The sequence below is a fragment of the Oncorhynchus gorbuscha genome, linkage group LG14 (assembly GCF_021184085.1).
Source record: "Oncorhynchus gorbuscha isolate QuinsamMale2020 ecotype Even-year linkage group LG14, OgorEven_v1.0, whole genome shotgun sequence".
NCBI lineage: Eukaryota > Metazoa > Chordata > Actinopteri > Salmoniformes > Salmonidae > Oncorhynchus > Oncorhynchus gorbuscha.
Genome location: NC_060186.1, coordinates 81336879 through 81344378, shown reverse-complemented (window position 1 = coordinate 81344378; position 7500 = coordinate 81336879). Strand labels below are relative to the sequence as shown.

Sequence of the window (7500 nt, the reverse complement as noted above, 5' to 3'; positions counted from 1 at the left end):
CTCTCCTTTCCTCTCCCCTCCTCTCACCCTCTCCTCTCCCCTCTTCTCACCCTCTGCTCTCCCCTCCTCTCACCCTCTCCTCTCCCCTCCCCTCACCCACTCCTTTCCTCTCCCCTCCTCCCCTCCTCTGCTATCTCCTCCTCTCACCCTCTCCTTTCCTCTCCCCTCCTCTCACCCTCTCCTCTCCCCTCCTCTCACCCTCTCCTCTCCCCTCCTCTCACCCTCTGCTCTCCCCTCCTCTCACCCTCTCCTCCCCTCTCCTCTCACCCTCTGCTCTCCCCTCCTCTCACCCTCTCCTCTCCCCTCCTCTCACCCTCTCCTCTCACCCTCTGCTCTCCCCTCCTCTCACCCTCTCCTCCCCTCTCCTCTCACCCTCTCCTCTCCCATCCTCTCACCCTCTCCTCTCCCCTCCTCTCACCCTCTCCTTTCCCCCCCTCTCACCCTCTGCTCTCCCCTCCTCTCACCCTCTGCTCTCCCCTCATCTCACCCTCTCCTCTCACCCTCCTCTCACCCTCTGCTCTCCCCTCACCCTCTCCATTCCTTTCCCCTCCTCTCACCCTGTGCTCTCCCCTCCTCTCACCCTCTCCTTTCCCCTCCTCTCACCCTCTGCTCTCCCCTTCTCTCACCCTCTCCTCTCCTCTCACCATCTGCTCTCCCCTCACCCTCTCCTTTCCTCTCCCCTCCTCTCACCCTTTCCTTTCCTCTCCCCTCCTCTCACCCTCTCCCTCCTCTCACCCTCTCCCCTCACCCTCTCCTTTCCCCTCCTCTCACCCTCTCCTTTCTCCTCCTCTCACCCTCTCCTTTCCCCTCCTCTCAACCTCTGCTCTCCCCTCCTCCCCTCCTCTCCTCTCCCCTCCTCTCACCCTCTCCTTTCCCCTCCTCTCACCCTCTGCTCTCCCCTCCTCCCCTCCTCTCCAGTCAGTACCAGTACTGACTGGTACTGACTGGTACTGGCTGGTACTGGCTGACTGGTACTGACTGGTACTGACTGGTACTGGCTGGTACTGGCTGACTGGTACTGGCTGACTGGTACTGACTGGTACTGACTGGTACTGACTGGTACTGGCTGGTACTGACTGGTACTGACTGGTACTGGCTGGTACTGACTGGCTGGTACTGGCTGACTGGTACTGACTGGTACTGACTGGTACTGACTGGTACTGGCTGGTACTGACTGACTGGTACTGGCTGACTGGTACTGACTGACTGGTACTGACTGACTGGTACTGACTGGTACTGGCTGACTGGTACTGACTGACTGATACTGACTGACTGGTACTGACTGACTGGTACTGACTGGTACTGACTGACTGGTACTGGCTGACTGGTACTGACTGGTACTGACTGACTGGTACTGACTGACTGGTACTGACTGGTACTGGCTGACTGGTACTGACTGACTGGTACTGACTGACTGGTACTGACTGGTACTGACTGGTACTGACTGACTGACTGGTACTGACTGACTGGTACTGCCTGACTGGTACTGGCTGACTGGTACTGGCTGACTGGTACTGCCTGACTGGTACTGACTGACTGGTACTGACTGACTGGTAGTGACTGGTACTGGCTGACTGGTACTGACTGACTGGTACTGACTGGTACTGACTGACTGGTACTGACTGACTGGTACTGACTGGTACTGACTGGTACTGACTGGTACTGACTGACTGGTACTGACTGGTACTGACTGACTGGTACTGACTGGTACTGACTGGCTGGTAATGACTGACTGGTACTGACTGACTGGTACTGACTGGTACTGACTGACTGGTACTGACTGACTGGTACTGACTGGTACTGGCTGACTGGTACTGACTGACTGGTAGTGACTGGTACTGACTGACTGGTACTGGCTGGTACTGGCTGACTGGTACTGGCTGACGGGTACTGACTGGTACTGACTGACTGGTACTGGCTGGTATTGACTGACTGGTACTGATTGACTGGTACTAGCTGGTACTGGCTGACTGGTACTGACTGGTACTGGCTGACTGGTACTGATTGACTGGTACTGGCTGACTGGTACTGACTGACTGGTACTGACTGGTACTGGCTGACTGGTACTGATTGACTGGTAGTGACTGACTGGTACTGACTGACTGGTACTGGCTGACTGGTACTGACTGGTAGTGACTGACTGGTACTGACTGACTGGTACTGGCTGACTGGTACTGACTGACTGGTACTGGCTGACTGGTACTGACTGGTATTGACTGACTGGTACTGACTGGTACTGACTGACTGGTACTGACTGGTACTGACTGACTGGTACTGACTGACTGGTACTGACTGACTGGTACTGACTGGTACTGACTGACTGGTACTGACTGACTGGTACTGGCTGGTACTGACTGACTGGTACTGACTGGTACTGATTGACTGGTACTAGCTGGTACAGGCCAGTCAGTGAGACCATCTACTGGGATATGACTCCTTACATCAGGCCAGCCAGGGAGACCCTCTACTGGGATATGACTCCTTACATCAGGCCAGGCAGGGAGACCCTCTACTGGGATATGACTCCTTACATCAGGCCAGGCAGGGAGACCCTCTACTGGGATATGACTCCTTACATCAGGCCAGCCAGGGAGACCCTCTACTGGGATATGACTCCTTACATCAGGCCAGGCAGGGAGACCCTCTACTGGGATGTGACTCCTTATGTCAGAACAGGCAGTGAGACCCTCTACTGGGATGTGACTCCTTACATCACGCCAGGCAGGGAGACCCTCTACTGGGATGTGACTCCTTACATCAGGCCAGCCAGGGAGACCCTCTACTGGGATGTGACTCCTTACATCACGCCAGGCAGGGAGACCCTCTACTGGGATATGGGATAGGACTCCTTACATCAGGCCAGGCAGGGAGACCCTCTACTGGGATGTGACTCCTTACGTCAATATATTTTTGGCATGTTTTCTATCTGGTTTTGGTTGTTTAAGTTGACATTGAAAGTGTTCTTCCATCCCAAAAAATTACTACTTGGATTACCCACCTAAGAATTTTCTATACAGAAAAAAAACTGTAATTATCTCCAATGACATGTTGTGGAAATTACCCCCAGGGACACCTGAAGTCAATCTTAAAAGAATCATTCTGTATTATCAGCAAGCTGGGAAAGGTTCCAACCAACTCAATGCACCGTATTAGTACACGTCTGTCAGGAGCTCCGCCGGGGCAGTCCCGTTAGTGCTCTGATTCACTTGTCGCGATACGAAACCTTCAGCCCCGCCCCTTGGCCGGCAGCGGGGTTGCTAGAGGTGGTTAGCGTTCCGTTCCCTGGATTGGACAGGGCACTATAGATACTTCAGGTTATCTCGGTATAACCAGGACCGCTCGCGTAGCCCTGCCTCTCTTTCTATATTGAAGCGTTGTCCGCGTAGAGAGGTCTTTTGCCTTGTCACTCTCAACGGTCTAGCTCTAGCTGGGATGGGTGAACCCCACCTTTATCCTCTAGACTCTTTGTTTCACCACTAATTGGTCCTTGAGTTATTATTAAGCACTAGTCCTACCAGTCTCTGTATGATTTCCCTGTGGTTGAGTGTTTCCCCTCTGTGATGTATCTAGTTTAAAGTGTGAAGACCTTTAGTCAACTTAGTCTCACTACTCTGCCCGTCGGCTATGTATCGCTTGGAAAATAAAACTTAGATAGATCGATAAGACAATTAAATGAATCACTACTGGACACACCTTCCTCTTTGTCTTTTAATGGTAACTCATTCTGTCATAGAGCACTGATCTCCGTTTCCAGTGTCCCGGTAGCGGGGAGTGTCAGAGTTGTTATCTCCCGTGCCGTTAACTGTCTTTGAGAGAACCGTTTACTCGAGACAAAATAAGACTACCGTTTATTTTTGAAAACACTGTTTTTTGTCTTTTACAATCAAACACACTTCAAAATACACAATTGTTACTCGGTCACACACAGCGTTAATCAAAAACATGCAATTGACTTAATGCTCTTATAAAATGCCTGGTACAATGATAACACTTATCTCTATATTAAATACTTGTAATAGTTATTTAATTACCTTTGAGAGATGACGAGGAGACCCACGAGATCAGGAGCAGAGTTTCAATCGGTCAGAGTTCTGTTAAGAATTTAGTTAGTAGCGACTCCCCTCTACTGGCTGAGAGGTTGACTTGGAGTCGGTGCTTTACTAAATTGAGAGATTCAAGTTTGGCTCGGATGAGAGAACCCGCTGGTGATTCCCTGCCCCAAATGGAATATTCAAAAAAGTCTGTGTCCGCAACGAGGTCGCGATACTGAGCTCAATCGAGAGGCTACAGAGAACTCTCTGGATATATTTGCATCAGCACCCACGTACCTGGCGCAAAACCACAGGGTCAATTCAGACATCCATAAGAGAAAGCAAGGGATAACCTTAAGGACTAGAGTGCTCTCAACCCCGTTGAACTACCGCAGTGTCAGTGGCTCGCAACGAGGTCACGATACTGAGCTCAATCGAGAGGCTACAAAGAACTCTCTGGATATATTTGCATCAGCACCCACGTACCTGGCGCAAAGCGACAAAACAGCTGATCGATAGTTAAACGGTATATCGGAGAAGCACTTCTCAGATCCAACAAGTTAGAATCTTAAGTAATTTGAGTCAGGTGTCAATTTACCCGAAGTCAAATGGTTGTCTAAATGAATTCAGAATTCAAGAAGTCAGTGCCAAAGTAATGGCAAATGTCTCTTTATATACCTTTTGACTCTCTGCACCCGATCTGCTGCTCCTCCCAGAGCAGAGAGGGTTCCCCAGGAAACACTTTTCTTACAGTGCATATATGGGCCTCTGGTTATGACAGAGCCTATCTTACAACAATGAGAAACACTTTTCTTACTTTTCTTACAGTGCATTTTCTTATGCATGGGCCTCTGGTTATGACAGAGCCTATTACTCTATCAACAATGAGGAAACACTTTTCTTACAGTGCATATATGGGCCTCTGTTTACAGAGCCCATTACTCTAGCAACAATGAGGAAACACTTTTCTTACAGTGTGCATATATGGGCCTCTGGTTATGACAGTGCCCTACTCTATCAGCAATGAGTCTATCAGCTGTTCCCATTCAGAGGTGTCACTTGAGGCAGAGGGTGATTCTTCCTGACACCAGTCAGGTTCACTAGTTGGTTGGCTTGAATCGTCTTCTGGTGGCTTTACCCAATCCGGTATTTCAGTAGGCGAGGTCATCTCTGTCTCTACCCTTGGTGGGTAAGACAGGGGAAGAGGACCAGGAGGTAGATCCATTTGGCGTTTTACTACACACTGCTTACACATAGACAAGTTATATTTGCATGATTTACATCATTCATTCCTCATTAAACGTTTCGGTTCTTAATAACAACACGTGACTGACCAATAACTCACGAGGCTTTCTCCTCTCCAAGCTGAGATCTTGAAATGAAGACACCCCTTTCTGATGCCTAAATCATGTTCAATATACTGACAGTGAGGATTCCTCCCAGTAGTTAGAGTGGAGGGGTGGCAGGGTAGCCTAGTGGTTAGAGTGTAGAGGCGGCAGGGTAGACTAGTGGTTAGAGTGGAGGGGTGGCAGGGTAGCCTAGTGGTTAGAGTGTAGGGGTGGCAGGGTAGCCTAGTGGTTAGAGTGGAGGGGTGGCAGGGTAGCCTAGTGGTTAGAGTGGAGGGGTGGCAGGGTAGCCTAGTGGTTAGAGCTTTGGACTAGTAACAAGTTCAAATCCCCGAGCTGACAAGGTACAAATCTGTCGTTCTGCCCCTGAACAGGCAGTTAACCCACTGTTCCTAGGCCGTCATTGAAAATAAGAATTTGTTCTTAACTGACTTGCCTAGTTAAAAAAGTAAGTGAGGGGGGCGGGACCGTCTCCGACATTAGATAAAAGTAAGTGAGGGGGGCGGGACCGTCTCCGACATCAGATAAAAGTAAGTGAGGGGGGCGGGACCGTCTCCGACATCAGATAAAAGTTAGTGAGGGGGGCGGGACCGTCTCCGACATCAGATAAAAGTAAGTGAGGGGGGCGGGACCGACACAGACTTCCCCAGTGTTCCAAATATTCATTATGTATAACAGTGACATTCTGAATCTGCAGAGCACACTCTCTCCGATCAAAATAAATAACTTATCATAGTACCTTAATTAAATCATCTATAGCGGTGTGTTTGGAGACTGGAGTTTTTGAAGGGGGGTGTTCCGTTCGTTGTGCGGAAAATATATAACAATCAATGGCCTATTTCTTTGATGCCTGCCCCCACCCCCCAACCCCCCATCTTTGCCCTTTCCCACTGGTTTCGGGAGCTGAATGTAGGAGAAGACTAGGAGAGCAACTACCCTCCAGTTTGTACTTTCCAGAGGCCTTTCTTGGCGTCTGGCCTCTCCCCCCCCCCTCCGATAGCCTCCCTCCTCCTAGTCTTTTGTATGTCAGAGAACATGCGTCATTGGGAGCCGGTTTAATCCAGAAGTTAAATAGAAAAATGGCCAGAGAGTAAAGTTCATCTGGACTGATGGGATATTGCTGTATTTCTTACTGATACACTAACACAGGCAGTTCTGCAGTACAGGCTCCTTATGAGTCTGTCTCTGTCTGTCACTGTGTTGGACCCCTGTCTGTGTGGGACCACTGTCTGTGTTGAACCCCTGTCTGTCTGTGTTGGACCCCTGTCTGTGTTGGACCCCTGTCTGTCTGTGTGGGACCCCTGTCTGTCTGGGACCCCTGTCTGTGTGTTGGACCCCTGTCTGTCTGTGTTGGACCCCTGTCTGTCTGTCTGTGTTGGGCCCCTGTCTGTCTGTGTTGGACCCCTGTCTGTGTATTGGACCCCTGTCTGTGTTGGACCCTTGTCTGTCTGTATGTTGAACCCCTGTCTGTCTGTGTGGGAACTCTGTCTGATCCCTGTCTGTCTGTGTTGGACCCCTGTCTGTGTTGGACCCCTGTCTGTGTTGGACCCCTGTCTGTGTGTTTTAGTCCCCTGTCTGTGTTGGACCCCTGTCTGTGTGTTGGACCCCTGTCTGTGTTTTGGACCCCTGTCTGTGTGTTGTACCCCTGTCTGTCTGTGTGGGACCCCAATCTGTGTTGGACCCCTGTCTGTGTGTTGGACCCCTGTCTGTGTTGGACCCCTGTCTGTGTGTTGGACCCCTGTCTGTGTGGGACCCCTGTCTGTGTTGGACCCCTGTCTGTGTGTGTGTTGGAACCCTATCTGTGTGTTGTACCCCTGTCTGTGTTGGACCCCTGTCTGTGTTGGACCCCTGTCTGTCTGTGTTGGACCCCTGTCTGTGTTGGACCCCTGTCTGTGTGGGACCCCTGTCTGTCTGTGTGGGATATATATACCAGGTGAGGCTACTGTAGGCTATTGACTTTAATTCGTTGTTTACTATATATATATATATATATATATATTATTTTTAATTTCCACCATAATTTGCAAATCAATTCATTCAAAATCCTACAAAGTGATTTTCTGGATTTTTTTCCCTCATTTTGTCTGTCATAGTTGAAGTGTACCTATGATGAAAATTACAGG

General features: G+C 50.0%; 1 protein-coding gene across 1 annotated transcript in view; it reads left to right on the top strand.

The window, feature by feature from the left end:
• Positions 1 to 7500, top strand: part of sgk1 (serum/glucocorticoid regulated kinase 1) — a 78471-nt gene that overhangs the window by 46710 nt on the left and 24261 nt on the right.